This window comes from Microtus oregoni, unplaced genomic scaffold, assembly GCF_018167655.1.
Source record: "Microtus oregoni isolate MIOR12 unplaced genomic scaffold, Mior012 000020F_ref0000438, whole genome shotgun sequence".
Lineage (NCBI taxonomy): Eukaryota > Metazoa > Chordata > Mammalia > Rodentia > Cricetidae > Microtus > Microtus oregoni.
In genome coordinates, this window is record NW_024543079.1 from 31930529 (window position 1) to 31944242 (window position 13714).

The 13714-nt window shown below is 45.8% G+C and overlaps 1 protein-coding gene across 5 annotated transcripts in view; it reads right to left on the minus strand.

Moving 5' to 3' along the window:
• Positions 1-9145, minus strand: part of Plcb4 (phospholipase C beta 4) — a 356880-nt gene extending 347735 nt beyond the window's left edge. For 4 of the 5 annotated variants that reach the window (XM_041671007.1, XM_041671005.1, XM_041671006.1 and 1 more), the window contains exon 1: positions 8753-8935. The gene's annotated coding sequence lies outside the window, so the exon portion shown is untranslated. Of the gene's footprint in view, positions 1-8752; positions 8936-9031 lie in introns of those variants that run through there. The other variant, XM_041671004.1, reaches the window with a different exon arrangement.
• Positions 9146-13714: the final 4569 nt, after the last annotated feature.

Here is a 13714-nt window from a genome sequence, read left to right on the forward strand (position 1 = left end):
GGTTTGGTGGGTTGGGTTTGGGAAGTTTTGTATATTGAGACGTGAGTAGTGCTTATGTAACCTAAGCTGGCTTCAAACTCAAGATCCTTCTGCCTCACGTTCCTGGGTGTTAAGCTTACAGATAAGTACTACCAACCCTAGCATAGGGGATTCTTTGATAACTCTATACAGCTGTTGTTCGGCGTCCACAGAAGTCTGTTTCCAGGATTCCACAGATACTCAAGTCAGTGTGGCATCTGCTTACATATCCTCCTTTATACATTAAGTCACCTCATTACTTAAGATGCCTCATATAGTATAAATAGTTACAATACTGTATTGTTCAGGGAATAACCCTCAAAAAAATATCTAGGGCTGTGGATGGAGCTCAGTCACAGAGGGCCTGCCTGAAATAACTATGAACATGTTCAGTATAGATACTGTTTCCCCCTAACAATTTTGACCTGCAATTATTTGAACACAGGGACTCAGAACCCATACTACGGAAAGCAGACTACATTAGCAAATCTAAATTTACCAGTAAGTTCAGAGAGGCATGTTTAGCCTCCAAATTAGTTTAATTGTCCAAGGTCAGTATCAATCTGCATTATGCATTGGCTCCGTAAGCCCGGACTTCTCTGAAGACAATTCCGTGATGCTCATAGCATGTCCCTGCTGGAAAATCTCAAAGCTAACCAAGATGATCAGGAAACAGACTTTTAACTCCGATTCTACAAAATATCTCTTTATTAAAGGGCTTTCCCATTAGTCCCTTAACTAGAGAATACTTTTTTATTAAGTACTGTAGTTTAAGTACATGATCTGTTTCTAAAGTCATTTCCGGGTATACAGCATAAAACTGAAGGCTAATTGAATTAGTAGCTCTGTAGCAATGTAGGCTAGGTTTCGGTTAGAAGATCCATTCCTATGCAGAACCTGAGGTTCTGTGAGACAGAAATTCCACCACCGGGGACCTTTTGAAAAGGCAATGTGACAGTGTTTTCTCTGAATTTTAAAAGTACATGTGCCTTTTTGGCCAAATAATTCTATTTCTTGGAATTTAGTAATAAGGAATTTTCACACATATTCATGAAGACCAATGAGAAGAAATCTTCTTTCCCCATACAGCTGTGAGAAAATGGTTAAATCCTGGCGTTTACATACTACAAGATTATATGTCACACCAGGCTGTCTACAGTGCTGCAGAGATGAGAAAACCAGTATGCAGACAACAAAATTGCCATGATATACAGTTTTGAAGACAAAGCAAGCCACGCAAAGATAGATGTGGTATGATCCAGTTTATATAATAAGAAAAGGCATCTGCATGTACAGTATGCTCCAACTTACATAACAAGAAAACCACGTCTATGTATCTGAGTATGTAAATGAATGGACTAAGGGAGAAGAGAGAGACACTTGAAGCTGTTGCCAATGGTTATATCTGGGGAGGGTGTAGGTGGGAAAGAGTACTTTATATATTGCTACTGTCTTTCTGCATTGTCATTGCAACTGGAATATATCAGTACCTCACTTACATCATTACATCATTTTAGAAACCAGCAAAAATAAAAACTTAAATTCCAGAGAGGGTGTTGGGTGGTCTATTCAAATAACAGAACATCAATAGAGAAAGGAGAACCCCATCCCAAGGGACTGCACTTTTATTTGACCCAACGTGATCTCCCACTGATGAGTGAGAAGGAAAAATTAGGGCAGATGCACCTTGAAATGCTCACCTGCAGAAACAGATCTAATTTCTCTATGCTCAGAGCAAATATAGCAACTGTCCATACAGGAAGGGACATCCCATGATTGACAGAATTCAAACCAGTGACCAAGGCAAGAGAACTCCTTGACCCTCAATAGGGGAAGTTACTCATTTTTCTATTCCAAACTGTTCACATTTCAAAGCATTGTCAAGAAATGGGATAGAAAACAATGTCCCACCTCTCCCGGTGCTGCACATTTACCAATACCTTAGAAAACAAAGAGAGGAAAAGCCAGAAATTCAGAATCTAAACTCTATACTCAAAATAAAGGACCATACAACAAATGTAAACCCTTTCCCTTTAAAAAAAAAAACTTTTAAAAATCAAATAAAGCTAATGGTATTTTCTAGGACATGGTGCATCTGAGAGTTTACACCTGACGCGAGGATCAACATGGGAGCTCTCAGGCTGAATTCCTGCCACAAACGTGTCAGGTTAGGCACCAACATGGGTAGTGTGCATGCCAGTGCAGGCCAGATGTTAACGGTCATTCCTCATTTGCAACAATCTTGGGCTTTGTTTTTCATGGCAGGGTCTCCCACTGGTCTGGGGATCACTGACTGGGCGGGGCTGGCTGGCCAGCTAGCCCCAGGTTCTGCCTGGCTCCAGCTCCTCGGTGCTGGGAGTCTCTGCGATAACAAGCGACCAGCTTTGTTACATGATTCTTGAGATCTAACCGAGGTCTTCATATTTACGTGGCAAGCATTTTACATACTGAGCAATCTCCGCAGCCCAATTTCCAAGCACTTTTTGGTTTATTTACTTACCTATTTTATGTGTATGAGTATTTGGTCTGCATGCATGTCTGTGCATGTAGAGGCCTGGTCTCCACAAAGGCTATCAGATCCACTGAGACTGGAATTGAAGATGGTTTTAAGTCACCATGTTGGTACTGGGAATCAAACCTGGGTCCTCTGGAAGAGCAGCCAATGTTTTTAATCATCTCTCCAACCCCATCTGATCACTTTCCAGTGGGAAGATTTCACATATCCAGTACCCTATAATCTGTGTTCCTTTTTAAAATGTGTATGCAGTGGCAGGATCCTTTGACAGCTGCTCCTAGAAAGGGACACAAATGGGCCACCACGCCTAAGGTCCCTGACACCTGTCGGCAGCACCTATGTATGCTGTTTACCTGGCTCCTAAACCAGAGGCTACAACAGCCTCACGGACACCATAAAACTGCCAGGTGAAAAGTAGCCCTCGAGTGCTGACCTTGCATTGGCAGCAACGCCCCCCACCCTCGGTTAGCATCTACTCACTTCCCTCTCTCAGACTTCCAGCCTATGCCACTGCAGAGACAGAAGTCCCTAGAGCAGCAGGATGAGGAAACAGGGCTTGATCCTCAACTTGCTATTCCGATTCCATCTTTGCAGCAGTTGCCAGAAGCTTTTCTATTACATCTCAGTCCAGTCACTTAAAATAAGTGCCACACCATGTTTTATGGCAAAAAAGAAAAAGAAAGAATAAGACCCCTCCTTTCCGCACCATGCTCTATCCTAACTACAGGGAACACAGAAGCACGGTTGAAGAGAGTTGGAGGGAGTTCTGGGCTAACATGCTGCTTGCCTATAATCCCCGTGCCAGAGAGCCTAAAGCAGGAGGATTTGTACTTCGGAGCAGCATGTGCAACATAGCCAGACCCAGAACAAAACAAAAATGGTTTAGGGGTCAATTCACCTGGATTTCATCTCAACTCTAAGCCCTAACCCATGATTAACCCCTCAAATGTACGTTCTCTCCAAATGCAAACATGAGTCGGTTACTACTCCACAGTCTCAAGAAAAAGAGCCCAGGGGAGGAAGTGAACGAAGGGGCACATTTCAAGGTCTCAACAAGCATCTGGTTTCGGGTTTTTGTTTTGTTTTTTCACCTTTACAGTAGTTAATAGTACTCTGAGCAGAGAAGTTGAGTGTTCCCACCAATGCCCATGGGAAAAACGGAGCCACGATGTGCCCCTAAACATCAGCGGTCCCCAAATTCTTCTCATGGATGTTTCTGTCCTTGCAAGGCTAAATGACTTAATATGGTCTATTTTAAAGCCTTGCTGAGGGACAGAGGCCCTGGGGATAGCATCTGGCTCCAGCATTACAGTTCAAAACCCTACACTCACAGAATCTCAAGGCAACTGGAGCTGAGTAATGTTGGATTTCTCTATCCAAATGCTGGGATGAGTCCTGAGGAAGATCTGACACTAGGAGGTGGTCTGTGGGGTCACTGGAACCTTCCCTGATTGCAGGATAGAAGTGTAAATATTATAAATAAATATAAATAAGAGCTTCCCCTGGGCGGGCTTTAACAAATAAACCAGCGCCATCTGCCCCTGATGGAGGAAAGTAAGAATTGTGAGCAGTGATCTTGGTAGCATTAGTGGGAGAAGAGGCAAAGTGGTTGTCACAGCAACACGAATGCTGTCCCCAGCACCAATCATGCTATACCAGCCTTAGCCTGGGGTTGGGTCAGAGGCTAAGGGTGGTGAAGCATTCTTTAACACCAGAATCAGTCGAGGCCACATGGCTGTGTCATGGGACAGGGTCAGGATTGAAGCTCAGGGATGACTTCTTCCAGCACCGTAGGATCTCAAATGTGCCATTTCATGTGAAGGGAACCCCAGAACACAATTCCCCAGCTACTCACCCAACAACTCTGACAGGGGCCATGTCTCAGGCCAAAGTTCTTCACGTTGTGGGGGTCATGCACCATTTGTGCAGCCTGGTGAGTCTCCCAGACTCTTCTAAGCATATTTCAAATATATAAAATTAAGTACTATTAATAAGTACCACAGACACTAATCATACTTATCAAAATCATAAGTTTTAAAAGTGAACTCACATTGGGCTAGAGAGGTAGCTCTGCCGCTGATCTTCCAGAGGACCAAGGTTAGGTTCCCAGCAGCCACATGGTGGCCAGCTAACAACCCTCTGTAACTCCAGTTCCAAAGGATACAATGCCCTCTTCTGGCCTCCTAGGGCACTGCACACACATGCTACTAAGACATACAGGCAGGCAAAACACGCATATACGTAAAATAAAAATAAATGAATCTAAAATTAACAAAACAACACGAATTCATGAGAATGCACCTCTTTTCAAGCCATTAAATGCCAGATGTTACCAAGGAATGGCTCCAGTGCCGGCTGTAATTGTCACTTGGAAAGAAGTAAAAATTAAAGACCTGAGCGCTGTATTCACTTAAGGTGAATCTGACTTAACGCTATTCTTCCTGCCTCTAAGGAAAAGGCTACTTTAGTTCATCTGTGCTAAGGAGCTCAATAGCATCCTTTAATTGTTTAGGGGAAAACAATGCTCTCCAAGGGTGGTGGACACTGAAGTAACATTTGCCTGGAATCCTCCAGGGATCCTGTGAGAAGAGCTATGGGAGACTCCCAGTGGAGAGAAGATAAGGCTCTGTGGTCACGTGGCGGAGGGGATTCTCACTGCAGGCTCTGTGAGGAGCAGCCGGGAGAGGTCTTCAGAGAAGACCCTCTTCTCATCTACGTCCTAGCCACCTATTTTGTTTCCATATAGGAAAGGAAAGAAAAGGCACCGTTGAAACTGGGAATATTTTTAAAAAAAAAAAAAAAATTGGACATTCATTCTCCCAAACAAAACGACCTCTTGGCTAAGTTTTGAAATGGAGGGCATTACCACCACCCTCTAGGAACTCTGGTTACACCTTCCACAGGACCACAGCATCCAAAGGGAGGAAAACCCAGCCAGGCTTCAGTAAGTGAGGTTCACGATCATGAGAACTGGGTTGACTTTCTGAAAGTAGGCTTACATACAAGGACGATGCAAGATTCTCATTCACCCGCTCACCGCTGTATTAGTACTGGAGTCTCCCTACACCACAGGCGAATTACACCCATTCTTATATTTGGTGGGGGTAAAGAACCGGAGGCACGGACACTCAAAGTCATACCTAGAAAACAATATTACAGCTTGAGGAAGCAGCTCTGCTCTAAAGGGGAGGCTTTATCAAAGGAAAAACTATTAAACAGAAAAACAAACACAAAGGAACAGAAGCAAGGTTATTCTGTGCCCTGCCTATGACGGGTGGGGGGGTGGGGTGGGGGGATGGGGGGGTGGACGTGGACAGGGCTCAGAGTTAAGCAGCATCCTTGCAAACAAGGTTAACATCGGAACAGGAGCTGCAAAACCAGGTGCCTGTCAGTGCTGGAAGATGTCCTTATTTCTCAAGACGTGAACAGGTCTCTTCCAGAGACACATTCACTCGGGAAGTTAAAAGGAACTATTTACAAACTGCAACCTGGACACCAACTGCCAACAGCGGCCACTAAACATCCTCATGGGCCCCTTGACCTCATTCTAAGTATCAAATGCGGAGCTTCTTGCTTTTACGGAACTCACAGTGATAGCGTTCTCAAGGCCTGGGTCATCCCTGCTAGGAAAACATGCTCTTTTGTTCCTACTCTAGAAGTGGGCACAAATGACATTAAGGACGTCCTAGTCTGCCTCATAATTTTCATTTTTCAAGTAATATTTATATTTTCCCCAAAATACTTGTGTTTACTATTAGGGCATTTGTTGAAAGTGTGAAAATTACAAAAATTATTCCTTCACAAAGCACTATTACCTAACTGCTCTGGTCCAAAAAGATGTAATTTACTTGCAACATAAGATTTTATAATTTTAAAAAAATCCAATGTGGCAACTAATTATTAACGTTGTGAAAATCCACCAAAAATTATTTATTAATTATGACATTCGGGTTTGCCACCTGCATTTGAAAAACCAGGGCTGACAAGCAGACACTGTCCCCGGAAGCATGCCACTGAAGTGGGTTCACAGACACCTCAACTGTGTATAAACCCAATTTTACACAAAGGGTAGGTAGGCATGAAAGCAAGGCAAGCATTTGGTCATTTGATTACCAGTAAATCAAATCTTAAAAGAGATTAGCAGCAGCCTAAGGAAATACCATGTTCACTAGGATTGCCAAATATGTTCCATGCTGCCCAAATCAGCAGTATACATTGATGGACCTAAAGGCAGCTGGATACATTGTTGGAAAGAAAACAAACAAACACATTAGCACTAAAGGGTCTCTGTTGGAGATGGAATGAATTATTTCAAGGGTGATACAAATATTTAAAATCCACCTCTCCAAAAGCTCTTTTGAAACCTTGAAGGGTTTTTTAATTCCTGTTATTTCCCTATCTGATATGACAACAAGCACACAGCCTGGGTTCCGGGGCATGCAAGTTTAACGTCATTCACATTTCCCAGCACACAGATAGAAAGCTTGAGAAAGAATATTGCAGTACGAAGCCCTTCTGTGTGGGTGTGCATTTGTAAAATAAAAGTAGAATTATTCCAACAGATGTAAATGTGTTCCCTGTGATCAAATGGAGTCTTTGAAATTCTGTTTTGACAGTTACTTGTAAAACAGCATTTCCACAGTGATTAATTCAGAGCTTGGTAGTGATATCATCAAAGCTAAATCAAAACTAAGTTCTGATGGCTGAGTAACAGAAGTTGGAGGGAAGCACAACCAGGGACGTAGCACACAGCACTTGGCAGCGTATTGTGTCATGTTAAGACACACTAGTTCTGTCAGCAAAGTTTCGTGACCATAAAAAGGCTCAGAAACGCTATTTCATTTTAAATGTAATTTTTTCTTACAGGTTCACCCAAGACACCGGTCATGTGTAAACGTCTACAGTTTTAAAAGATGATATAATAGATCAATACACCAGTTGAAACATATGCAAGACTGTTCTGTGAAAAAAAAAAAAACAGCATGCTAGATTACATAACACAGCCAGCCAGGGATTACACCACAGGATTCTGGTGAGCTGAATGTCTGATCCTCGGTATGATTCTGGGACTTAGGTTATCAAAGTTTGAAGGGTTCAAGACATTAGGTTCTCAGTTCAAACACATCTCTTAAAAACCACCAGTTCTGAAAACACTAAAAAAAAAAATTAAGTTAAAATTTTACACACACACACACCATCTTCTCCTCTTCCTCACTTTCTGGGCTCACAGGAGTACGCCCAGGTCAAGTCACTGGTTGCTCTTGCTGACCATCTCTACGATCTGATTTCTCTTTAAAGGAGAAATTCAATTCTTTTTGAAAGCATTGTACATCTGCCTGCGTTTGGACATTACTTCCAACCAAACCACTGAACACGTATCTCCACAATGGAAAACTTAAGTATATGGCCCACCATGTATCCCACTCGGGCTTTAAAAAAACGGTGACTGTCCACAAATGCTTTGTCCCAAATAAATCTCAAGCACCTTGCTTTACAACAATAGGAAGAATCGCTATAGGAAGTTTTCTTAAAAAAAAAAAATCATATCTCAAATGCATGCATGTTTGTGGAAATATAATGGACACTTGCCATTCTTTCTAGAAAAATGCTGGTTTTAAGACTCTAGACTTGTTCATTTGGAGAATTCTGTTTTCACACTTCGATTCAGTAGTTTACGAAGTCTAAACTCGGAAATTTTGTACAATATAGACAGGGTCTAATTGACTAAGAAAACAACTTTAAACTTCTGAAAATAAAGCAACCTTCATTTACGTGCTTTTAGGAGGCCCAAACACTGCCCAGAAGGAGCGCTTAGCCTGTCAGTGTCAAGTGGAAACGCTCTATCATTCTTAAGCTGTCCCCAGAAGACGCTGAAGATGCACACGCACACACATTTACATGCGTTGCACAGTGCCAACTATTTCCAACCAAAATAATCATATACACGTCGAGCCGAGCTATTTCTAGCGCAGAAGCGGGTGAACGTCCGGGTAGGCAGAGGAAACCCAGTAGCAGATGATTGCCGGGGAGGCGGGTGGCGGCGGGGTCCCCTGCCTCCCGCGCAGGGCGCCTCGCACCCCGCACCTGCACCGGGTCCCCCGGCAGGGCATCCGGGGGCGCGCGCGCGCGTCCGGGACGCACCCGCGGGAAGCCGAGTAGCCCGGCGGGCAGGGAGCGACTGGAGCATCCCCGGGCGGGACCCGAAGCGCCTTCTCCTACCTGTCACTTCGAGGCGAGTCGCTGCCGGGGATGCGGCCGCCGCCGCCTCCGGGAGCCCCGCTGTGTGTATACGCGCGCGCGCGCGCGCGTTTGTGTGTCTGTGTCTGTGTGTGTGCGTGTGTGTGCGCGCGTGTGAGAGCTTGTTTGCGGCGCGGCTCCTTAGCCGCTCGCGCGCCGCCACCCCCCTCCCCGCCGCCGCGGCGGCCGAGCCCCTCCGGCGCCGCCCCGCCCTCCGCCGCCTCCGCCCCCCACCGGCCTGCGCCTCCTCGCCGCGCTCACCTCGGCCGCCCGCTGCCCGGGGCGCCGCCCGCCGCTCCCGCCGAGCCGGGCCCCGTGCGGCCCCGGGTCCGCCGCCCTTGCTCTCGGCCGCGACGCTACCTCTGGAGCCCAAGCCGTCGCCTCGCAGCCCCAACCTGCCCAGGCTACGGAGCATGCCCAGTGCGGCGCCCGGCGGGGCTGGGGGTGGACCGGGGCCGAGCGGGCCGAGCGGGCCGGCCATGGGGGGGGGGGGCGGGGGGAGCGGGTTGGTTGTCCCGGGGTCGCCGCTGCTTTCCGGGTGCAGGGTCCCGGGACGCGCCCGCGGGGACTGAGTTAAGCCCGCAGCGGGACACCACGCTCTGGTGACCAACGACCCAGCGGGTGCCCTGCCCGGGAGGAGGGGGCGCGGGCCAGCCAGAGCCGGGAGCGGGAACTGCGCTTTCGTCTATGTTACATTGAACAAACACGGAGAGCGTGTACACTGCAGCAGGCACTGCGAGAAATAGGCATTTTATTCACTAAGCCCGAGAAACAATCTGCCGGAGGAAGTACTACAACACGCTTACACTGAGCCAGAGAAAAAGTGATTTCCAAAGTCTTCCCCCAAGTGATCCTAAGATGTGCACCCCACTCCACACCCAGACTTTGGTCCCAGGGATGCTGGGGGCCGCTCCAGCCAGCTCTCCCAGTTCGCCCTGGCCCTGCAACCGACACCCGGATGTCCCAAGTCCTGCTCAGGCGGTCTGGCAGTGTGCATCCAGGGACACCCTTTGTGAAGACCCTATCCGAGCTGCTCCGGAACTCCCCGAGGGCTTCCTCCAACCGAGGACTCTCTAGCTTCCTCCCCCCCCCCCCCTCCCGCCTGACGGCGGCCACCAAAACCCGGAGACGTGGCACCTGCGCACTGGGGACTGGGGCCCATGCTCCAGGCTGAACTGGGCATGCTCAGCTGCCTGAGCTGGTCTAGCGGGTCAAGAGGAAAAGGCTCGGCTTGAAGGGTAGCTTAAGAAATGAGGAGTAGAGGGGCAGGCTATTAGGGCAAGAGGCAGACCAGGCACTGTGGCACAAGCCGTTAAAAATGCAAAACAGTCGTTCCGCTGATTCTCTCTGGCAATTTCTCTCAGGAGTAAAAGGGGACTAACCATCGAAAGTTGATCAACTAGTGTGATGGCACATGCCTGTAATCCCAGTTGGTATGGGTTTTGACAGCAGCCTAGACTATACCGTGGGTTCAAGGCCAGCGTGATCCTTGTCTCAAAACAAAAAAGAAAAAACAGTTTGCTACCTTAAGGGAGATGGGCTGAGAGCCACTGAGCACTCCCTAGCTAAACACAAGGCTTCGGTTTTAAGTGAGCTTTGAGAAGGATTCCTGAGCACTGAGCCAGCCTGCCTGTGACAGAACTGAGGAGAAATATTCGCAATCCTAGACCAGTTTTTCCTGTAAGGTTAAAAAGACACAAAAGATCCCAGAGAAAGCTGGTACTTGGCTGGCCAGGGGTCTTGAAGATGTGTTGGTTTGGGCCCATGTCAGTGCTTCTGGGGGTCCAGTGGGTAGGACATGATGGGAGTAAAACCTGGTGCTCTGCGTTTCTGACGACTCCTTCTGATATTGGTGAACTTAAACTGAGACTGACTAGTAAGGGGTTAGGGCAGCACTGCAGGCGTGTTCTCCCTATGTGTGAAAAACGATGGCTCAGAAAAAGTAAACCGTTTGCCCCAAGTTGCACAGCCAATAAAAGATGCAGTTAAACTCCAGCCCAGTTCCTCAAGTCTTCCTTTGTATACCCTATATTCCTCAAGTATTATCTGCAGAAAGGTGTGCGAGAAGCTACCATTTGTGTGACTGACAGTTCTTAATAGTAGAACTTAGCACATAAAGCACTCAAATGTAGCCAATTAGTCTTGGATGGCTAACAAAACCGCCAACACAGAGTAGCTTAAAACAATTAGTGCTCACCTTTCCGTGGGTGAGCTTCTGGGACGAGAATGAGCCAAGCGGTTCCATCCTGCAGTCACACGTGTGTGAGATGACAGGGTGCTTCTGCATGGCTTCCACATAGAAAGCCATTCCCTCCAACAGCAAGGAAAGCTAGTCCTAATTCAAGACAGTACTTCATACATTTTGTGGACCAAAGAAACTAAACAATTTCCTATCCAAACACAAACCGTGGGAAATACACTACATTTTGTGATAGGATCTTGTAAGAAATACGATGGCTATCGCAAAGAGGTTCACCACATGTACCAATTTCTATAAAAACAAGCCTCTACCCTAGAGTTCACACCGAGTTTTACAGACTAAACATTTCATTTTGCATACGTGTAAAAAACGTAAGGTAGTCTTCTGTTACATCGAGTGCTCACGCCCTCTACTCAGTGCTATATAAACAGTGGAGTTTTCTAAATCTCAAATGCAGTATGATTTCATTGAGGCTCCTTTCTCCTTCTCTTAATGGCTTCTTAGACATGTTTTTCGAAGGCCTTTTTGTGCCCGACAGGCTCCCAGGCTGCAAGAAGAGAGACGTGTGCAGCGCGCAAGGATGCCAGCACCCACTGTGAAGGCTTTCCCTGGAACAAGGGTTCCAGAACACCTCTCACCTACAGACACTATAGTCCCAATTCCCTAGCCACATCAATGTTATGCAGATGATTATTAGGCAGAGGAAAGGGGGGGGGAGCTCACTCATAATGCAAACAATCCCCTGCTTAGTTTATTTTAAAGTCTTGTTCTTGTGAAATATGAAAGAGGAAGAGCTATGGTGGGGAACTTGACGTTGACACTCTGGACCATAGCAAAAGACCACACTCTTTAGAGGAAGGGCAAAGAGCAGCGCATCTCTTAGCCTAGTCTAAAGCGGCCCATTAATCAAGGTTCCTACCTAGCTCTTTACATGCTGTCCTTTGGAATGAAGACCAGTGGTCCATTTGTCCCATTTGCCTTAATTAGAAACATGCGTCTTTGAAAAGTGGGCGACTACCAGACAGGCCAGACAGGAGGTGTCATGGCCCTAGGGTCTCCCTCCCTAACCCTGTTGTTGGTTCATTGTGTGCTGGAGAACTACAACAACTTGGAGACACTGAGAAAATGGTTAGAAAGAAAATGGTTCAAGGGTTGGATTTGTGTACTGTATACTAGCCATTGTTTTTTTTTTTTTAAGCCCTAATTTTCTGTTATATCAGTTGCTGGTGTTTAAATGGAGATTACAAAGAAAAGCAAAGTAGAAATGACAGTTTAATTCTATTCCAAATGATTTATTTAAGAGTGAAATTTTCTGTGTGAGCGGAGCTGAGGGCATGATGATACTGTTGGAGTCTTAAATAAATTGTGAAGGTGGTGATGATGGTGATAATGATGGTGGATGCTGGTGTTTGCTGTTCAGGAAGTGTAAATCAAATGGGAGCCAAGGAATTTTCACTTGTATAATCACCCACGTGACCGTCATCACACCTGGATCAAGATACAGAGTATGGAAAGTCCTCCAGATTCTGTTTCAGTCACTCCTCTTTCTGGGAGCACCTACTGACCCCACCACTATAATGCAGGCCACCCCATCCCAATACCAGCGAGTTGCTTCCGAATTTCCTGTCAAGCTAATCATGAAGAATGTGGCTGGTAGTTTTCATTCATCATTATGTCTGTGAGGTTCATCCCTGTTGTAGCTTCTGTCCAGAGTTTCCTCATGTTTACAGTCTGGCATCACTGTGTGACTATAATAAAATTAATTTATCCAATTTATTGTGGAAGTGAAAAAGAACTGGGGGGGGGGGAACACTGCCCAAACAGGGCAATAGTGGTACATGCCTTTTATCCCAGCACTCAAGAGAGGCAGAATAAGTGAATCACTGTGAGTTCAAGGCCAACCTGCTCTCTAAAGCAAGTTCCAGGACAGCCAGGACTACACAGAAAGACCCTGTCTCAAAAATCCAACAAGTTAAAAACAAACAAATAAACAAAACTGGTTCATGCAAGGTGCCACTAGCCAATTAATGCACTACTTCTCTGTTTCCAGGACAGTCTAGTATGCTAGGCTTAATCCTTCTATTCATAGATTGTTCTGGAAGGATGAAGTGGTAAACTACTCCATAGTTTATTCAAAAAGAACAAATAAGATGGTGGCATATTCCTGGACAAGATATAAGGCATTTTTTTTAATAGGCCAGGAGATCAATGTCAGAATATTTGTAATCATTCCCTTGATATATGAGAGATGTGTGTTACAGGGGTTAAATTAGAAAGCCTCAAAAGGACACAGCAGCAGTTTGGGGCAGGATATGACTTACAAATGAGTGTGCTATCCCTACTTACCTGGTGCCTATAACGTAAAATGAAATGTGACCATGTGGAAAGTTATATGCATTGCTTAATGAGCCTGCCAGTGCTGGTCTGCTTGTATGATTTCATATTTCTCTCCCTTCTTCACATGTGACCGGAACATTTTTGTAAATACAACATTCCACCCCCCTGCTGTTTCAGTTGTGCTGAAATGAGGTTAGCAAAGTACATTACCTTACACCATAAATACCAACTGAACCCTCCACAAGACTCCATGTTCCTTTCTTTTCTTCCATCCTGGCTCCGTGTGGATGGAATTACAGCCCAGCTACAAGTCTCTTACATTTATCATTCCTTTCTGCTTCAGGAAGCCAAAAATTTCACCCCCTCAAAAAATAACGTTGACCTTCCTTCTACAGTCAATTTTGCCA